At 46.1% G+C, this 20,546-nt stretch overlaps 1 protein-coding gene and 1 pseudogene across 1 annotated transcript in view; one reads left to right on the top strand and one right to left on the bottom strand.

Annotated features, from left to right (window-relative positions):
- LOC131405588 (ribonucleoside-diphosphate reductase subunit M2-like) overlaps window positions 1–20,546 on the bottom strand; it is a 50,730-nt pseudogene that overhangs the window by 8,541 nt on the left and 21,643 nt on the right.
- Window positions 18,783–20,546, top strand: part of BCL2A1 (BCL2 related protein A1) — a 37,709-nt gene continuing 35,945 nt past the window's right edge. Inside the window, exon 1 of the mRNA XM_058542214.1 lies at window positions 18,783–18,965. The gene's annotated coding sequence lies outside the window, so the exon portion shown is untranslated. The remainder of the gene's footprint in view (window positions 18,966–20,546) is intronic.

The following is a 20,546-nucleotide window of genomic DNA, read 5'->3' as shown; positions in this document are numbered from 1 at the left end:
TCCAGCAGTAGTTCATCTGGGCAGAAGAGGAAGGAGCTAGGAGATCTGCTCAGTGGCGGGCTAGTATTCGAACACTCCCCACCCTCTCCTGCCCCAGCAGTAAGGAGGCAGCAAGGGCTAAAGGCTCTGCCTGGACAAAATGCTTCCCTTTGTCTCTCCAGGTCTCAAGTTCCACCTGCTTTAAGATGATCAGATGCAGGAACACCCATTGCCTTGCCCCCTGGGCCCATTGACAGTTCCAAAAGTTAGGGTGTTTATAATTTCCAGTCTTCTCCATGATGCTTATAGTCTCCTAAATATGTATATTCATATGTGAGATTGGTTTTCCGGTATTATTCTTGATAACTTTCTCAGTCTCTGCTTGACTCACTAGTGGAGTCAGGTTTTTCACTCCATGTTTTATCAATTTTGACAATATGTATTTTTATAGGAAATGGTCTATTTCACTGAGATTTTCACATTTGTTAGCGTATGCTCATACTGTGAGTCCTCTGGGGCTAATGTGAGTTGCCTCCAAGCACTGGGATGTAAAGTTGTCTGCTGAGATTAAACTGTAAACCCAACTCATAAGGATCACAATAGAGATGTTTAAAGGTTGTAGTCATCGTTTTAGGTTGTGGACCTCTTTGAGGGTCTGATGAAGGCTGTAGATTCTCTCTTTAGAAAACTGCGCAAACTATACGTAAAGTTTAGAAAGTTCCCATACCCCCTAGGACCTATCTGTGGACCATGGACCTATCCCCATGAACTTCAGAGCTCAAGAGAGAGTGGCCCTCAGGCCTTCCATTGTTAATGTAGCCTTTTCTAATGCCCTAAAATATCCAAACAAAGCATGTGTCAATCAGAAAGGGGGGAGGGTTGGTCACCATGGAATCAGACAAAGGAGTGTCAGAGATGCAACCATTGGCGGTGCCCACTGCAGCACTGTCCAGGGCATAGGCGGGTTCAGCTGCTAGATTTCATATACGCTGGTTTAGCTGGAAAGACCATTCTTATTATAAGATGAAAGTGTTTATCCAGTTTACATTCTCTACAAGGCTATTTTGATGATTAAATGCTCAATTTATCTGACTTCCTTTGTTAGTAGTTAATATAATTGGGCTGTGTTCTAGCCTCAGTTATATTTCTCATTTTTAATTTATAAATTGGTGCTTGGATTTATACATCAGTCTTGTGAACTTGGCTAATGTGAATCTGCCTGTGAGAAATGGATCTGATGACAAAATCAGCATTCTGAGATGCAAGACTGAGGGCCTGATGTGGTAACCACAGGAGGGTAGGGAATGCTGCCCCATGAAGCCTCTCAGGGGACCTCCCCCTGGCCTCATCCAGGCAGGACATCCTAACGACATTGTGATGGCCAAGCTAGCCATTCTGTACACCTAGAACTCTCCTAAACCTACCTGTATATCCCTTCTCTTCATTCTAATTGTAATTACTCCCAATCCTTGCCTAGAGTTCAAAGGATTGTCTGTTTTTCTCTCTTTTAAAATGTACCTTCTTGTATTTATCGATTCTACTCTTTTTTATAGCTTCTAATTGATTTAAGTACTTTATCCTAATTACTTTCTTCCTAATAGTTTCATGAGGACATTTCCCTTCTCCTAAAATCATAAATTGAATGTCTGTTTTCTTATTATCTGTCTTATATGGAAGGCTTTTTGATAGTGAATTTACCTCTGAGCTGTGTGTCTCTTCTATATGTAGGTCCCACACTGTTTGACTTTCATATTGGCTTTGTTTCTCCTACACCAGGCTCCTCTCATTTGTATTTGCATAACTTTACTTCTTTTAGCCTATTGTAGTCTGAAAAACTGTCTAGAAGACCCTAAGGACACATGACAACTAAATGCAGCGTGATATCCTGGATGGGTGGGATCTTGGAACAGATAAAGGACATTAAGTGAAAACTAAGGAAATCTTAATAAAGTATGGACTTCAGTTAGTAACAGTGTATCAATATTGGTTCATTAATTCTGACAAATGTGTACCATGTTAATAATAGAGGAAACTGGGTGTGGGGTATATGGGAACTCTCTACTATCTTCATGACTTTTCTGTGAATCTAAAATGATTCTAAAGTAAAAGTTTTATTTTTAAAAAAACCCTCTCGGTCACCCCTCAGACACCCATCAGAACCTGTTTCCCCTCCGGTGAACTCACATGCATCAGTGACCTGCTTTGACTGGGCCTTGGGCCAACAGACCCCACTCCTGGCCACTTCTTACATGTGTCCTGTTCAGTGCACAAGACGAATGGACGCCCAGCCGTTGCTGGGAACCCAACACTGATCTGCAGAAGACAGGGTGCTGGGTATTTTTGTTTGCCCCTCTGGATACAATTTTTTCGTATTTCCCCCAGTTCTGTGCCCTGAGAGGCTGACCCACGTGGACTGCCTCAGTGAGTGTCCTTGGCCCTGGCTCCACGGAAACACTGGCAGGAGAGGGGAGGGAGGAAGGACTGTGAGGTTGGGTATTTATTCTTGGTTCTTGCCTTGCTAGCTCACAGAAGATTGGTGATATTCTTCTACCAAAGGCCACAGCTTCTGTCAGTGTGGCCTTTTCCGTTCGGCTTCTCGTCCGGGTTCTCCTCACTGCTCGTTCCCCTCACCTCTTATCAGCCCAAAGCACAGCCTTCACTCAGCACTGTGGGTATCGAGCTTATAGGTAGCACCTGGCAACCCCGCCAGTGCCTGGTACCAGGCAGATATGTGCTTCCCTCATTTTGGGCCCTCAGTAAATGTTTGTTAAGTGAATGAATCAGTCAGTTAATCACGAAGTGTTAAAGTTACCAGAGACCCTTGTGACAAAACAGGGCAGTGGTTAGAACACTGGGCAGTCAGGGCTGGGCTCAAATTGTGGCTCCTTCACTTACCAGGTGTGTGATCTGGGGCAAGTTGTTTATGTTCTCTAAGCTTCAATTCCTAATCTTGAAAGTGGAGATCATATTTTCTTCATTAGGTTGATTAAATGAAAAAACAGTTTATGCAAAGTGCTTAGCACAGTGTCTGGCACGAAAATAAATACTCAGTAAAGAGTAGTTATAAATGTTATCTAATCCAGTCATGGCTAAAATTGGATGGTCTTTTGCAATAGATAAATGAGTAAGGACACACACAGCCAGTTAGCAAGCAACTAAAAGTAATTGGCAAGCAAAGTTGTAAACGTGTTCAGCTACTCGCTAGTAAGCAAGGAAATGCAAAGTAAAACAACAGTGAGATACTATGTCTTGCCTCCAAAATTAGAAAATTTATTGAATAATATTTAAAGCTGGAAAGGACGCAATGAAACAGGGACTCTCAATCAGTCATTTTGGGGCTCCAAAATACCAGAAGGCAATAGTTTTCAAAATTTAAAATGCACCTACCTCTGACCCAGTAATGTGTTTTTAGTAGTCTAGATCACAGAAATACACAGAAAAAGTGTGAATAAATAAGTTTCTTTGGGCCGGCCCTGTGGCTTAGCGGTTAAGTGTGTGCACTCCGCTGCTGGTGGCCCGGGTTTGGATCCCGGGCGCACACCGACGCACCGCTTCTCCGGCCATGCTGAGGCCGCGTCCCACATACAGCAACTAGAAGGACGTGCAACTATGACACACGACTATCTACTGGGGCTTTGGGGGAAAAATAAATAAATAAAATCTTAAAAAAAAAAAGTTTCTAACACCATTGTTTGTGATAACGATAGACAGCTAGGTAGCTAGATAGGCAGACAGATAGATGGATAGAGAGAAACCCACTTAAATATCCATCAATAAGGGAACACCTAACTAAATTATGATACAGCCATCCTATGGATTGCTATGTACCTATTGAATACAATCAAGTCCATCTCCAGGGCTGCTGCATACTGGTGTTCAGGTTGTTCACTGCACAAGGGAGCCACAGCCAAGAGAGCTTCATTGACATCTTAGACACATACTGAGACATGAGAGCTCACAGATCCTCATGTTTAAGTTAGCACTGGCACACATGGCCATGTGCACACTCACTGACATACACGTATGCATGTAAAAGTAGTTAAAACCTGGCCCACATGTGTTCTGGGAGCACACTGAAGTCTCTTCTTGTTCGCCTCCTGCCCCAATTCCTGCCTCCTGTCCAACTCTAAATCTGACACCGATTCCTCATCTGAAGATGGAGTGTGCACTCTTTGGAGGCCCAAGCACCCAGGTGGCCGGGGAGTTCACGGTATATGTGGGTGAGAGTGTGGGTGCCTGTAGGGGCACAACCAGGCTGCTGCCTGTCATGCTCTGGGACACATCCTTGGCAAGCTGATCAGATGGAGCAATAATACACTAACAAAAATATTTTATTTGAGGAAGGAGTGCCTTTTTCTAAGTCTGGTAAAGAGTAAAGGCATTGAATAGGTTAGTGAAGGCCCTGTTGATTTCTGTGTGTATGGCAAAGGCAAGTTGCAGAACAATAGGTGCAGTGTGATTCCAGTTAAGCAAATGTCTACGTAGATGTCAATGCAGAGAAAAGAAACTGTGACTCGTGGCTGTTGCTGGACAGGAATGTGGGTAGGGAAGAGAGGAAGGCAGACTGTGAGATTTTGCTCTTTTTTCTTCTTTATAGTTTGAAGTTTTTACAATGTAAATGTACCCACATACTGCTTGTATAATTTAAAAAATATCAGGAATAAAATAAGAAATAACAACAACAAAGAAATGCCAAAGCAAATTTCAACAACTATAGCCATTCAGTAGAATATTTCAGTTTACAAAGAGTCTGTGAGCTATCTTTGAAAGTTAAGTAAATAAAGCAGAACAGAAAGTTCTATGAATATGAAAACCTGTCAATAATATATTAAATGAAAAAGGCAAGTCACAGGACAGTACTATGTTAAGATCATGTTTGTGTTAAAAATATGGATACATACAAATAAAATAAACGCCTGAAAAGATAGATACTAAATTGAAAATAGTGTTTATTATCTCTGAAGAATGGGTTTGAGTGGTAAGAGGAAACGTATTTCTGAAGTATTTAAATTTTTTAAATGAATATATACTAAGTTTATAATAAAAACTAAATTATATATAAATAGATGTATAAATTATATGTATTTATATTTATATATACATATGCATGTACATATATGCCTAGGAAACTAGATGGGAATGTTATATACCATAAATGTTAATAGTTTTCTTTTAGTAATGAATAATGGGATTGTGGATGATTATTACTATTGGCTTTTTTAAATGTATTTTCATGTTTTCACCAATGATGTTGTATTTTATAATCTCAAAAGAAATTTTTAAAAAAGAAAAAGTTAAAAAAAGAAAAACCCAATAAAACTGTATAGTATGATCACTGGTTGGTGAAAATAAGCAAAAACTTTGTACATGGGAAAAAATTGGGGAAAAACTAGAATCAGTGGAAATTTAGATGTTCAACATTTTTCTTCCTCTTCTGAATTTTCCACGTTTACTATTGTGAATGAGTGTTATTCTTGTGCTAGAAGAAAGCATAATCGTTCTCATTTTTTTAATAAGACAGTTAGGTGTGCTCAACGATCATCATTTTAGAGATGAAGACGCTTACGGGCAAGCATAGCATTTGCTGCCAGAACGGGTGTAGCCCTGGAGCCTGTCTCACAGCTGGGTCCCAGAGCTCCTTCCCGTCTCCCTCCAAGCTGCCCTCACGCTTCTTGTCTTGCGTTTGGAGAGTCCACAAGCACCTAACTGAGGGCAGACTCCCTCGTTGGCCCCCAGGTCCTGGTTGTCTGATTCTGTTTAGTACTAGGGTGCTCGAGATCAAACAGCCCTTAGGTGGTGAAGTAGGGTGACCAGTTCATCCCAGTTTGCCAGGGAATTCCCCAGTTTTAGCACCTAAATTCCTGCCTTCCAGGAAATCCCTCAGGCCCAGAAAAATTGGGACAGTTGGTCACCCTACAGTGAATTGTGATTCCAAGGACACCACGCTAGGAATCCGGGGAGCACTGTTCTCACTCCAGCTCCCTGGGATGTAAGATATCTCGCAGTAAAACAGTACTACCTGCTCTGACTTCACCTTAAAGGGTCATTTCAAGGAACAAAAGAAAACAATGCTTGTGAAATTGTATTCTAGACTAAGGGCTATGTCCACATATGGAGTTGGAATGGTTGGGGTGGACTTTCCCCTTGGAAGAGTCAGTCAGCTGGAGCCATGGAAGCATGCCCACAGCTTTCTCATCACAGGCAGCTCTCCATTCCTCTCTTTGACACCCAAGATCATGCCCCCTTTGAACAAGGTAGAGAGTTGACTTCTCCAAAATTCTCTCATGGGCCCAAGCCAACACATCTTCAGCTCTGGTGAAATGTTACTCCCTACGGTTGCTCTAGTGTAGGGTTCTACAAACTTTTTCTGTAAAAGCCTGGGATGGTTAATTTTATGTGTCAACTTGGCTGGGCCATGGTGCTCAGATATTTGATCAAACATTACTCTAGATGTTTCTGTGAAGGTGTTTTTAGATGAGATTAGCATTTAAATTGCTTTGAATATTTAGATTTAAACATTTAAATACTTTGAGTAAAGCAGATTGCCCCCCATAATGTGAGTGGGCCCCATCCAATCAGTTGAAGGCCTGAATAGAATGAAGACTGACCTCCCCCAAGCAAGAAGGAATTCCCCAGCATATGGCCTTAGGACTTACAACATAGACTCTTCCCTGGGTCTACAATCTGCCAACCCACCCTACAGATTTTGAATTTACCAGCCTCCGTAATCACAATGGCCAGTTCCTTAAATCAATCAATCAATCTCTGTCTCTGTCTCTGTCTCTGTCTCTCTCTCTCTATATATATATATATACACACACACACATACACATCCTATTGGTTCTGTTCCTCTGGAGAACCCTGACTAATACAAAGCCCAAATAGATAATATTTTAGGCTTTGCAGATTGTATAGTCTCTGTCACATATACTCAACTCTCTCTTAGCTCAGAAGCAGCCATAGACAATATGTAAAGGTATTCTTGACCTCGGCACTATTGACATTTTGGGCTGGATAATTCTTTGTTGTGGGAGCTATCCTGTGCACTATAGGATGTTAGCAGCATCCCTGGCTTACCCACTATTTGCCGGTAGCACCCGTCAGTTGTGATAATCCAAAATGTCCCCAAAGGGGCAGAGAAGGGAGCATAACCCCACCTCCCCATTGAGAACCACTGATGTAAATGAATAAGCATGGCTGTATTCCAATGAAGCTTTATTTACAAAATAGGTAGTGAGTTGGATTTGACCTGTGGGCTGTAGTTTGCCAATACTACTCTGGGCAATGAGGACAACCTATACCAGTGCTGACCTGGAGCTCTGCAGAAGGAGACCTGTGGGTGGACAGCGATGAGGGGCATTGCAGGAGACCCATCATGTCAAACTATATCCCTTGCAGAACCTTGGACCCAGCCAAGTCCCAGGTCAAGGATCCTGGCCACATCACAGGTAGAGGTTTTTGGGGTAGATGATGATGCTCTGGCCTTGACAGTACCGTTGCTGTGAAGAGGGGAAGCCTAAAACCAGCTTTCATATTCTTCCTGTGCATCCCAGTTGGGGTTCAAGTGTTGGAGATGACAGGGATAGTAGATGCCTCGCCACACTTCCCCTGGGCTGCCCTCGTGGCTGCCTCCTTTCCTTCTCACCATTTCCACAGTCCTCCACCAAGCAAGAAACTGTGTTTCCTAACCTTTAATAACCATTTTCATTTGGCAGCCAAAGTACGTTAGCCTATTTCATGTGGAAAGCAATTGTTTTTCACGCTTGTTGGCCTGGCATGCAGATAGGGAAGGGAGAAGGAGGCAGGGGAGGTGTCAACAGTACCCAGGGAGGAGGGAGGAGGGGTACCACAGAGGCTGCCATGGAAGGATTCATTAGCTATGGCCTGTCCTCATGACCCCCACACTGGCACATTTCACTCCCTGAAAGCTCCAGTTAATAGGAGCTCCATGGTAATTTACATTCCAACAGAAGAAGATCTTCCTGGTCAAGCTATGGGCTAAGGGGAGGGGGCACTGAGCCCCACTCCAGTTGTATCTGTAAGATTGAGAACATAAAGTCCCCTTTAGGGAAGCCAAGTCTTCCAGGAGCCTTTGGCAGGGTGTTGTGCGAGGGTCTCAAAAGCAGGTGGTAACCAATGGCACCCAATCAGGCCGGCCACCTACAACATGCAGGGGTCAGTCCTGGATTAGAGCAATGGTTCTCAAACTCGAGTGTGTATCGGAATCGCCGAGAGCTAACACAGCACACTGAGGCCCAGGCTCATTGAATGAGAAAAGGGTCTGGGCCTTTATTTTTTTACCGTGTTCTCCACCTGGTTCTGATCCAACCGAAGTTTGAGAACCACTGGGTTAAAGCCTTACTGGTCAAGTGTGGTTTGTGGACAGGCAGCATCAGCGTATCTGAGAGCTTGTTAGAAACGCATCACCTCTGTGCCCTCCAGGACCTACTGGATCAGCATTGCCGTTTTAACGAGATGCCTAGGTCTTTTTATGCAGCTTATACTTTGAGAAGCACTAGGTTGGATCAGAAACTGACTGGGTAGTGGGTGGGCCCCTCAGAACAAGACTCTGGGCCCAAAGAAGTGACCTTAGCTGAGCAGGGCCAGCGACCAGAATTAGTTCAGGGCGGGGTCACCCATCTGAACTGAGAGGGACACGGAAGAGTCCAGTCAGACAGAGCTCCCTGGTGGGGAGAGGAAGGAGTGGTCTGTTACTCAAGGAAATGGATCCCGGGTTTGGGGTGGCAAAGAAATCTTGGGAAGCAACACAGGCCCAGACCACAGCCAGAGGCCACTTACAATAGGCCCCATGCATGCTTTCTATTTGCAGGGCCTCTCACAGGCTATCTGTGAACTTTGCCCAGGCTTCCTGCTCCAGGCCAGCAGCTGCCTGAATCCTGAGCCCTCAAACTTGGCTCTTTCTTAGCCCCAAACTCAGCCTTTGGATCTGATGGTGAAATCCAGATTCTTGGTTTTACAGGTCCTGCTTTCCAGCTTGTATTCACTGGTAGTTGCTCGAAGAAACTGTCCTGAAGACCCACTCCTGCCCCGGGGCCCACCCTAGCATTGGGAGTCTGGGGTGGGGAGTGTATCTGCAAGCCCCTGGGTGGTCCTGATAGACAGCCTCCTATACATGACTTCATCTTTGCAGGTTTCCTCCCCTCGTCCTTCAGGGCTACCGAGTAAGAGCTCCACTGCTACCTAAGGCAGGTCACTGCACCACCCTGTGGTTCTCAGGTATCCCACCCACAACTTAGTCCCTTCCTAAATAAGCCTTCCTCACATTATCCTAATTTGAGCGAGCTACCTGTTGGGACCTGATTGACACAACTGGGAATGATCACTTCCTTCAGGAGAGCTCTCACCCCAACCACCCTGGTGGCCACGGAGCTCATCAGAATCCAGGTGTTCACCATCAGAACACAGCATGCACGATAACTTGCTTGCTTCCTGAGAAGAGATGAATATGTGGGGAAAACTTCCTAACAGCGAGAATGACCCAGCCAGTAACCAGACCCTGGAAAGGGCATGAACATCCCATCGAGGCAGATTTAAGCAAAGGCTAAAGGCCCCTTGATCTGCAGAGTGCGGCAGGATTCCTTTGCTGCACATGTGGGAGGCTGGGCTGAGTGACCCAGACAGTTCCTTCCAGCTCTGAGGTTGTGCGTCTACAAATAGCCCCATGCTCCTCCTACGCCCTCCTCACAGCTCTCCAAGGACTCAGCTGCTAGCCGGTGGTAAATGTGTTGATTAGGAAGAAGAGGGAAGATTGGCCCTTCTCTTGGAGCCTTGTTTTCACCTCATCAGCTGGCTAATTGTAACTGACCCTGAAGGTACAGCTGGGTGGGGGTGGGGACAGAACCCACAGGAGTTGGCAGCTCAGAAGTTCAGAAAAGTCAACATATAGATTTCCCGGAGGAAGCGTAGGATAAAACATAGGATCCTCGTCTAGGCAGCTGCCAGACTTCAGACTGTGGGCGACTGGGTAGCCAACACTCTGGAGATCTGCCCAGGAGGGGGAAACCCCGGCACTGGGCCGTGGGAAGTCTGGCAGGAACAAGGCAAGGCCAGGGACAGAGTGTTGTCAGATACGGGCCAGGGGCCTGGGCAGCTTAGAGATTTCTCATGGGGTGAGAAAACGAGAGAGGGCTGGGTTCCAGGAAACGTGGGTGCGCTGGGCTGGTCCCTGGGGTCTGGAGGTCCTATGTCCAAATGGCAGCAGAGAAGACCCAAGAAGGGAGGCACATGTCCTGGGTTAGGGGCTTCCTCTAAGCCCCACTGAATGGAGAGACCAAGACCACTCCTAACTCCTTCGTTATTGAGCCCCTGCTCCACGGAGCACTGTGCTAGCTGTGAAGGATAGAGTGAGGAACAAGAGCAGCAGGGCCTCCACCCTCCTTCACGGAGCTCCAAGCTGCCTTTCCTGCCTCCATCAGGACTGATTCAGCAGGTGACGTGTGGCTGAATCAGCAGGCAGCAGGTTTGAGTGGCCTGGATCCTGGGAGCTGGGGCTGGCAGGGCGCCGGATCAGAGAGGCAGGTGCTGACACTAAGATCCTTCTGTGCAGCAGTTGATGCCTCCCTCTATTAGCCCTGATGCAGACCAGCTGCCCTGGAATGTATGCGAGTAGGCAAGTGCAGCAAATGGCGCAGACTGTAGGGAGACCCACTGTACTGGTTTACCCAGGACTGAAGAGTTTCCTGGGACAATGCTAAAACTGAACCAATCCTGGGGAAACTGGGACAGTTGGTTACTCAGTACAGAGTGGTGATGCTCAAGGATTGGTCCTCGGCAGCTGAGAGTGAGAAGTGGATGTGTACCAAGTGAGGCCATGTACAAAGTGAGTAATTGCTGGCCCCAAGGCACAGCCCCCAGGCTTGATCCCTGGAAGTCTGAATGCTGCAGTGTTGTTGTTTGTTCCCAGATGCTCTAAAGGACCACACAGCTGGGTGTGTGGGAAACAATTAGTGGCATCTCTGACCCCAATTCCCCCAACTCTGGTTCATAAGTCACTCTTATACATGAGGAAATGGAGTCTAGAAAAACACTGAAGATCAAATAATACATTATTTTGGTTTGGGTGTCTGCTCCCAGTGTTCCCTGGGCGCTGTGTTCTCTTATCACTCTGGATGGTGCGTGTTTATTGTCTGGCTGTCTTTCCCACCAGACTCTCCTACAGAATCTCGAGTCTGGTGACTTAGTGTCTAGCACATAATGGGGACTCAGTAAATGTTCAATGAGCAAATGCACAAAGACGCAGTTTATCTGTTGCAGAAACGAGGAGCCAAAAGGGCAAAATGAAATGGTGAAGCTGATCATTTTGAAACATGGTAAAGTCAAAACGAGAGGACCAGAATAGGTGCTATAGGAAGTCTGGTTTCAAGCAAGCAAACAGGAAGCATTCAGGCAACGACCTCACAATCACCCACGGGGCTTTGTGTTAGATTTCCTGGCAAAGGTTCTGTTTGTTTAGGGGCCTCCCCAACAGCTGGTCTGACTGCCAGGTCCAGTGCTCTCTCTTCTGCTGGCTATTCGTTCCTCCAACACACATTTGCTAGATCCTACTAAGGAAGCACTGGGCTCCCTAAGGCGCTGGGCAGGGCATTGACAAGGTGTAGAGGCTATAGAAAAGGGAGCTACGCACCCCCCACCCCTGCCACAGGGGTGCATGTGTCCCAGGGGAACTCAGCCCAGACAGACACGTGCACACGCACAGAGCCGCAACGCAGTAGAGAAGTGCTGAAATGTCAGGTGTGGGTGCTTCCTTTTGAAGGCCATGGACCTGGCAGGTGTAAGCCAGAACCTTCGGCATAGCCGGCAGGATGCCATCCCCAGTGGCTTGGGCCTGCCTTGTGGCTCCTCCTTGAGTCTCCTGCACCTGCATCCTTGCTCACCTCTGCTGGCTCTGGGCTTGTCTCCACGTGTGACTCTCAAGGGCCACCGGCATGTGCGTGCTCCACTTGGCTCTCAGCCTCTTCCGTGCCAGCAGATGCTGGCCGTTGACTCGCGCTTTACTCACTCCCGACTCCACCCTCTCCTGCCCCCCTGACTTTGATGCTTGGTGTTTGCCTCCCGTGCCTACTAACTCAGTAAATATTTACATGCAATCCTTCCTCTGTGCAGGCAGCGGGCTGGGTGCTGGGCTGTATTGGTAAACAAGACAAGTGCCTGTGGAAGTCATTATGGGAGAGGAGGAAGACAATAACCAGTCAATTATACAGTGTGCTGAGTGCCATGATGGGTGTAAGCACCTGTGCCAGAGGGTGGAGTAGGGGTTGGAGGTGGGCAAACGTGGAGTAGGGACATTGGCAAGGAGGCTGCAGCTCTGTTTCTCAGTTGTAGATTGTGCCATGAATTACATACATACAATCATATCTTGTCCATCTGTCCCCATCACCCAACACTTCATTTATTCATTCATTTGTTGGCTCATTCACAAACTATTGAAACACCTATTATGTGCCACGTACTCTGCTAGGTCTTGGGAATACAATGATAAAAAGGCTACTTCCTGTGCCACATAGGACTTTTAGGTTCCCAAATATGTCCTATTCCTCCCTACCTTAGAACCTTCACACTCACTGTTCCCTCTGCTTGGAAGATCTTAGTTTTAACCCCCATCCCCACTCCCATTGCCAATTTACTTCTTCCATTCTTTAGACCCCAGCCCAAAGGTCACCTCCTTGTGGAAGGCTTCCCTGGCCCCTTGACCAGTTTAAGGCCCCATTATGATGCTCTCATAACAACCTGTCATTTTCTTTCATAGCGCCTGTAATTATGTATTTATTAGTGGAACTATTTTATTAATGTTGGCTTCTCAATCATCTCTGTCAGAGACTCATTTATTATAGTATTTAGACTGTCTAGAACCTAGTAATGCATTTAATAACTACAGATTGAATGGATAGATGGATGGATGGAAGGATGGCTGGCTGGCTGGATGGATGAACTGGAGCTGAGGCAGAGTGAAGGCAGGGACCAATTAGGAGACTGACCCCGTAGTCAGGGAAGGAAAGAGATGAGAATTGGTGAATAGGCCAAGGCAGTAGAAGGCAGGTGAGGAGAAATTTGAGGAGAGGAAAGCTGAGGGGAGAATTGAGAGGAGAGAATCGGCAGGATTTGGTCTCTAGTTGAATATCAAGCGTGAAGCAGAGGAAGGAATGCAAGTTGATAACCAGGGTTCTGACTGAGGGCTGGGGAGATTGAAGATAAAAGGGAGAGCCAATTTAGAGGTATGGGATAAAGAGGATGACCTGCTGATTTTGAGATATCTGTTGAGGCAATGAAGTGGAAATTTTAAATTCTTTTGGGCCACTATAAAGTTTGAATAATACAAGCTGTTCTAAGACATAAACTCCACAATAAAAGTCTGTAACGCAATAAAAGTTTTTTATTAAAAAAATTGATTTTTGGTTTACATGATGGTCCAGTGCAGGTATTCCGAGTGAGCATGATGACGCAGTGTTTAGGGACCCAGGATCCTTCCGTCTTGTGGCTCCATCACCTGGGGCCTCGGAGCTGAAGGGGAGAGAAAGTGGAGAACACACACTTGCTTCTTAACCACCTTGGCCCCAAAGTGCCACCTGGCATCCAAACCCTCTTCCAAATTTTATGAGGCAGAACCTACCTCCCACCATAAAGCTAGAAATCAGACTTGCTTTCTCAGACTTCCTTGAGTCCAAAGCGTGGACACACGACCCAGGCTCTGTCATTCAGACACTTGACCCCCAGACTTCGGTTTGGAAGTTAATGACTCAAAGAAGCAGCAGCCAAGCAGAATCCACTCAGGAGAGGGAGGCAGCGGCCAGTGTTCAGAGGCTATGGTGGCAGCTGTTCTAGCTGCAGCATTCACTATTCAGTCTCAGTGATTAGTGGCCCAAGGAGCTATGCCTGTGTCCACTGGTGGCAGTTTTGTGGCATGATCTTTGACACTGTTCTTTGCTATGCTGCCTGGTTGCCCTTTCAGGGATTCTGGGAGCTACTTAATATCTTTTTAAATGGAGTTTTTTCTGCTTAAGGTGTTTTCTGTTGCTTGCAACTGGACACTGGGTCTCATACAGACCAAGTATAAATGTGCAGACAGCAGTTGGATACACAGGTGTAGAGCTTGGGAGATCTGGGCCAAAGATATCCATGGAGGTGTTTGAAGCCATGGGAGGGGATAAGATAGCTCTGGAGTCTGTGTCATGGCAATGGAAAAGGGCCTGGCCTGGAGACTTGACAAATGAGCAGATGAGAAGGAGCTAAATGTTCAGCTCTGTTCGTAGCCCACTAAGGCCCTGCGGGGAGTTTGCTGTTTGGGAAATCAACTCCTAGTCCAACGAAATAGATCACTTGTTTCTTCAAGCCACCTTTTCTTTCAGGTGATTTTCTGCTGCTTCTTTAATGACAGAGTTTTGTCGTCTTAAGGCTGCCCCAGAAGACTTCTTCCATTGTGATGATAATTACAACACCCACTCATCTAGAGTGATAATATCAAATATGTGACATCTGTGACACCCTCCTTACCATTGCCCTCCCAATGCCAACAATCTCTGGTAGTCACAACAGGCATTTCTACCTAACTGCACTATTTCCCAAAGAACCCAGATACAGCCTCAGAATCCTTCTCAACACGGTTTTCCAGACAGCCCTAATAAATTCATGGAGTTGGCTCATGAGATGCAGCCTACTTGCTAGCTCAGGCCAATAGTTTTTCAGTTGACGCAAGTGTTTTTATATACATTATCTCATTTGCTTTTCTCAACAGCTTTATGAAGTAGTTGGTATCAGACCTGTTTTGCTATCTCAAGGAGTTAAATGATTTGCCCCAAATTACGCATATAAATCATGGGAGGGTCAAGATGTGAACTCAGAGATCCTGATGTAAATCCCAAGGATGCCAACAAGATATTCCTCACCTGTGTGTCTTATAGGTTACAAGGGTTTTTTAATGCATTTCAGGAGACAGAGCAAGTCGAGACCAGTTGCTAAACCTCTTGAGCTGGCCCAGCAGACAGTAATGGTTCATCTAGCTGAGAAATGTGATCATGTTCTAGATAAGCAGCTGTAACCTCCCCATCTCTAGTTGGAGTTTAGGAAAATGTTTGGTTCCATGTTCTAAAAATCCATGGGTAGAGCTGGCCCCGTGGCTTAGCGGTTAAGTGCGCACACTCCGCTGCTGGTGGCCCGGGTTCGGATCCCAGCGCGCACCGACGCACCGTTTCTCCGGCCATGCTGAGGCCGCGTCCCACATACAGCTACTAGAAGGATGTGCAGCTATGACATACAACTACCTACTGGGGCTTTGGGGGAAAAAAACAAAACAAAACAAAAAAATCCATGGGTATATACCAACAGGAGCTAGAGAACAGAAACTTTTAAATGTCTGGGAAGATGGGCCTTGAGCATCTGGAAAGTTGGATCATGGGGAGTAGAGCCATAGCCACTGAGATTTAGGGACAGAATTTTGTCCAATAATTCACATTTTTAAAAAAGTAAATGTGTCTGGTCCTTTAAGGACACACATCAGGCCCAGTGAAAGGCACCAGAACATGTGTGGTGAACACTTGGATTGATATACACACACCCATTCTAAATGAGAGGCTGGAGCTAAAAATGACATTTTCCAGACTCCCTTGTCCCTAGAATACAAGATGTGAATCAGTTTCTACCAACCAGACGGACTCACATGTGACGTTGAATTATGTAGAGAGAGAAATGTGGCAGGGATTGTGGTAGAGGCTGTATAGAACTGGTGGCTGCTGGTGGCTTCCTGATTTAGGAGGTGGCTTATTGGAGATGACTGGGGTGGCCGCTTCCTGCTTCTGAAGCTTCTTGATCACACATGAGCAGAAGATTCCCTGGCTTCGCAGTTCTGTGTTGTGGTTTTGGGAGTCCTTCCTGGAGGCTCATTTCAGTGTCTGTTTCTTTAGTCTCTCCAATGATTCTGTGATCTGTCTTTAACCCTTAATAAATGCCTTCCTATTCAAACTAGCTGGGATGGATTCTGTGGTCTGCAACCGAGAACTCAAACCAACACCCCAGGCCTGGGAGGAATGCATTTGCCTGTAGCTGAGTTCTTCCTGGTGGTAACTCAGAGGCCTTCAGAGGCACATTCTGAGCGTGGAGCAGATGTGCTGCCCTCCACGGGGACCAGGACTGTGCCACTACTCTGGTTCTAGCTGAGGAGGTGTCCTTTTCTGAACCAGAAGCCCAGCTCTTCTGGGAGTTATATAGGCTTCCGACTGGGGAGGTGGTTACTGTTCCTAATATCGCTGGTAGAAAGGAAACAGAAGGAAGAAGTGTCCATTCTGCTTCTGGAAAGAAAATAGAGAGCTGTACCTTGAGCACGTCTTTCAATAGCCCTGGCCCGGGGGTCTGCGGTCTCTGCTCCTACCGTCCCATGGTTGGGTATGGAGTGTGTGTGTGTGTGTGTTTGCGTGTGTTAATAAGTGAAGGACCAATCCTCTGGGGAATTCACTCACATTAAATACTGGGCTTGCCCTTGTATTAATCATGGCTTCTCTTTGCTATATTCTGATGCTTTGATATCTTGGGGCCCTGCTGAGCCTGGAGGGACTGCCCTTCCCAGAGTTAGGCAATTCCTGGAGATAGTAAACAACTCACCTGTGAGTGTGCCTTTCAAATGCAAACCAACCAATCTAGAGCCCACACCCCCACTACCTCCTCTATGGGCTCTCACACTCCAGGCCACTATCCACCTGCCCAAATTGCCCCAGGACCGAGAAGCAGACAACTAAAGACAGCCCCACTTATGCCCAGAGTCGGCTGACTGTTATTCACACTAACCAATCCCAAGCCTTCTCACCCGGCCTCACCTGTTCCTGCCTGTGGAAACCCCAGTAAAGGTTCTTGCTCACATTTTCCCCTCACTCCTTCTGCCTCCTGACCAACCTGGGGCTCTCCTGCGTGTCCCTCGTGGTTTGGCGTGCCCCCTTCTCTTGGGATCTGTGAGTATAACAAACTATTTTTTCAATGGCAGTCGCCTCCTGGTCTGTTGGCCTTGCCATACTTAAAAAATTATAAAACCTGTATTTTAAAACACCCCTCTGTTCATCCATCCATTTAAAGAATGTCTACCTAAGCCTCTTAAGTGCCAGACATGATTCTAGGCCTCAAGAATCCAGTGATGAGCAAATCAGACACTGTTGCTGCCTTTATGAAGTATAATTAGGGCAACAGACAAGAAACAAATAATCACATAAATAAAGGTGTAGTTAAAGAATATGAAAAATTATATGAAGAAAAAGATTGCAGGGTACTATGTGAACATGAGGGAGTAGGATGTGGCTTCTAAACTAAAACCTGAAGCATGAGCCAGGTAAAAAGTGGAGGAGAGGGGTGTTTTGTTTTTTGTGTGTGTGAGGAGGACTAGCCCTGAGCTAACATCCAATGCCAATCCTCCGCTTTTTTTCTTGAGGAAGATGGCCCTGGGCTAACATCCGTGCCCATCTTCCTCCACTTTATATGGGACGCCGCCACAGCATGGCCCAACAAGCAGTGTGTCGGTGCGCGCCCAGGAACCGAACCTGGGATCCCCGGGCCACCACAGTGGAGTACGCGCACCCGACCGCTGCGCCACCGGGCTGGCCCCACGGGGAGAAGAATATTTAAGGAGAGAGAATAGCATGTGCAAAGACCCTGGGGGCAGAAAAGAGGGTATGGCAGAGGAGAAGACAGGGTTAGGATGGCTAAAGCACCACGAGTGAAAAGAAGCAGTTCCAGAGAGGGTGGCAGGATTAGTTCACACAAGCTTCAAAGGACATCTTAAGGATTTTGGAATCCTTTGTAAAAGTAACAACATATCTTTGAAGGATTTTAAGCAGAGTTATCTAATCTTTTTAAAAAGACCATTTGGCTGCTGTGAATGGGTTACAGGGAGGACAAAAATGGAAGCAGGAAGAGCGATAGGGAGACAAGTGCAAAGATGCGGACTGTCGAGGCCCAGGATGGCGGCAGGAGAGATCCAGAAAAGGGAGTGAATTTGAAATTTGCTTAAAATTAGAATTGGCCGGACTTGGCAATGGGTTGAACGTGGCAGTGATGGAGAGGGAGGAGTGGAGGCTGTGTAGGAGCTCAGTCTAGAGCTTGGCCCACTGCAGCTGTGGGGCCCTGAGCAGAAGGGATGTGGGGAGGATGACTCTTGGTCTAGACAGCCTGAGTTTCTCCTGTGTAGCGAGCTCTACCTTTACTGGAGTACAGGCCCTGGCAAAGCCCCAGGCCCACCTCCTGAGCCCAGCCTCTCTTCCCAGGGGTCTAAGCGATGCTGGCAGAGGGGTGATAGCATCTGTCGATTGGCTTAGCTCCCTGCCCCTGACCTGTGCCACCAGAGGACTTGGCCCAGGGACCTGGACCTGGGCTTACCTCTGCTGCCTTGACCCCAGCAGAGCTGCAGGTCCCACAGGGAAGAAGGAGCTGCAGGAGAGTAGGATGTGAATTTTCTCCTTTTCTCCCCACCTATCTTTAAAGTTCCTTGAAAGGAATCATTTGCTCTTTTTTTTTTTGGTGGGGTCAGGGGTAGGGTAGAACAACTTTTCCAGGGCTAATAAGACCTCTCTCCTCCAGGGAGTACAAATTAGGTAACTGCGTTTTTTAAAAACTGGACACCCTCCTCCACAACTATCTACTTCTACTTCTGCCGCTTCATGCATGGAGAATTAGTTTTTCTGTTGCTAAAGAAATGAGGCTGGCTGTTTTTTAAAAAATCAAATTCACTGAGATAAAATTTACATACAATAAAATGCACCCATTTTAAGTATACACTTTGATGTGAGTTGTCTTTTTTTCAGGTCGACGGGTTTTTACAAGTGTCAACTCCCCCCATGTAACTGCCAGCCAGCACGATTGAGTTATAGAATATTTCCATCACCTCAGAAAGTTCCCTTATGCCCCTGTGGAGTCAATTCCCAGACCCCAGCCCGGGAAACCACTGATTTGCTTTCTCTGCCGTCACAAGATTAGTTCCGCCTGTTCAAGAATTTCGCGTGAGTAGAATCATATGACATACAGTTTTTTGTGTGTCTGGCTTCTTTTACTTAGCATAATGTTTTAAAAATGTCTCCCTGGGGGCCGGCCCGGTGGCGTAGGGGTTAGGTTCACGTGCTCTGCTTGGGGGACCCAGGGTTCGCAGGCCCGGATCCCAGGCGCACCCTGATGCACTGCTTGTCAAGCCATGCTGTGGCAGTGTCATATATAGAGTAGAGGAAGATCGGCACGATGTTAGCCCAGGGTCTATCTTCCTCGGCAAAAAGAGGAGGATTGGCAACGGGTGTTAGCTCAGGGCTGATCTTCCTCATTAAAAAAAAAAAAGTCTCCCTGGTGCTGCGTGTATGGGTAATCCGTTTTTATGGCTGATCAGTGTTCCATCGTATGGATGTACCATTTTGTTTATCCATTCTCCTGTTGATGGACATTTAGGTTGTTTCCAGTTTGGGGCTGTTATGAATAAAGCTGCTATGAATATTTGAGTACACTTCTTTATGTGGATGTACGTATTTTTATTACTCTTGAGTAAAATACTAAACAGTGGAATTGTGAGGTTGTATGTTAAATTGGTATTTAACTTGATAAGAAACTGCCAAGGGGCCAGCCCTGTGGCTTAGCGGTTCAGTGCGTGCTCGGCTGCTGGCGCCCAGGTTCGGATCCCAGGTGCGCCCGGATGCACTGCTTGTCCGGCCATGCTGAGGCGGTGTCCCACATACAGCAACTAGCAGGATGTGCAACTATGACATACAACTATCTACTGGGGCTTTGGGGAGAAAAAAGGGAAGAAAAGGAGGAGGATTGGCAATAGATGTTAGCTTGGGGCCGGTCTTCCTCAGCAAAAAGAGGAGGATTGGCATGGATATTAGCTCGGGGCTGATCTTCCTTGCAAAAAAAAAAAAAAAAAAAGAAACTGCCAAACTCTTTTCCAAAATGATTGTATCATTTTATACTCCCACCAGCAGTGTATGAGAGTCCCAGTTCTCCATCTTTGCCACACTTGGTGCTGTCAGTCTTTTTTGTTTCTTTTATTTCTATTTCTGTTATTGAGAAGTAATCTCTCAATGTGTTTTTTACTTTTATTCTTTTCCATTTTTGAGGTATAATTGACAGAAAAGATAGCAGTATATTTAAAGTATAACCATGTGATTATTTGATGTATGTCTATATTGTGGAATGATTCCCACAATCAGGTTAATTAACACCTCCATCACCTCACACAGTTACCTGTTTTTTGTGTTTTGTTTTTTTTATTAAGAACACTTAAGATCTATTCTTAGCAACTTTCAAGTATAAAATATTGTGGTATTAACTATAGTCACCATGCTGTACATTATCCCCAGAACTTATTCTTCTTATAACTGAAGTTTGTACCCTTTGACCAACATCTCCCCATTTCTACCACCCCCTAGTGCATGGCAACCACTATTCTACCCTCTGTTTACAGTTGGCCTTGTGGGTGTTGCATCTGGGGATGTAGTGGGCCAGCTGTATTCATCATACTAGGCTATTTTATGTAACGGACTTGAGCATCCATGTATTTTGGTATTTACATGGGTTCCTGGAACCAAGCCCCCGAGGAT

The sequence above is a fragment of the Diceros bicornis genome, chromosome 5, assembly GCF_020826845.1.
Source record: "Diceros bicornis minor isolate mBicDic1 chromosome 5, mDicBic1.mat.cur, whole genome shotgun sequence".
Classification (NCBI taxonomy): domain Eukaryota; kingdom Metazoa; phylum Chordata; class Mammalia; order Perissodactyla; family Rhinocerotidae; genus Diceros; species Diceros bicornis.
The sequence above is the reverse complement of the archived record's forward strand: the minus strand, read 5'-3'. Positions and strand labels throughout refer to the sequence as shown.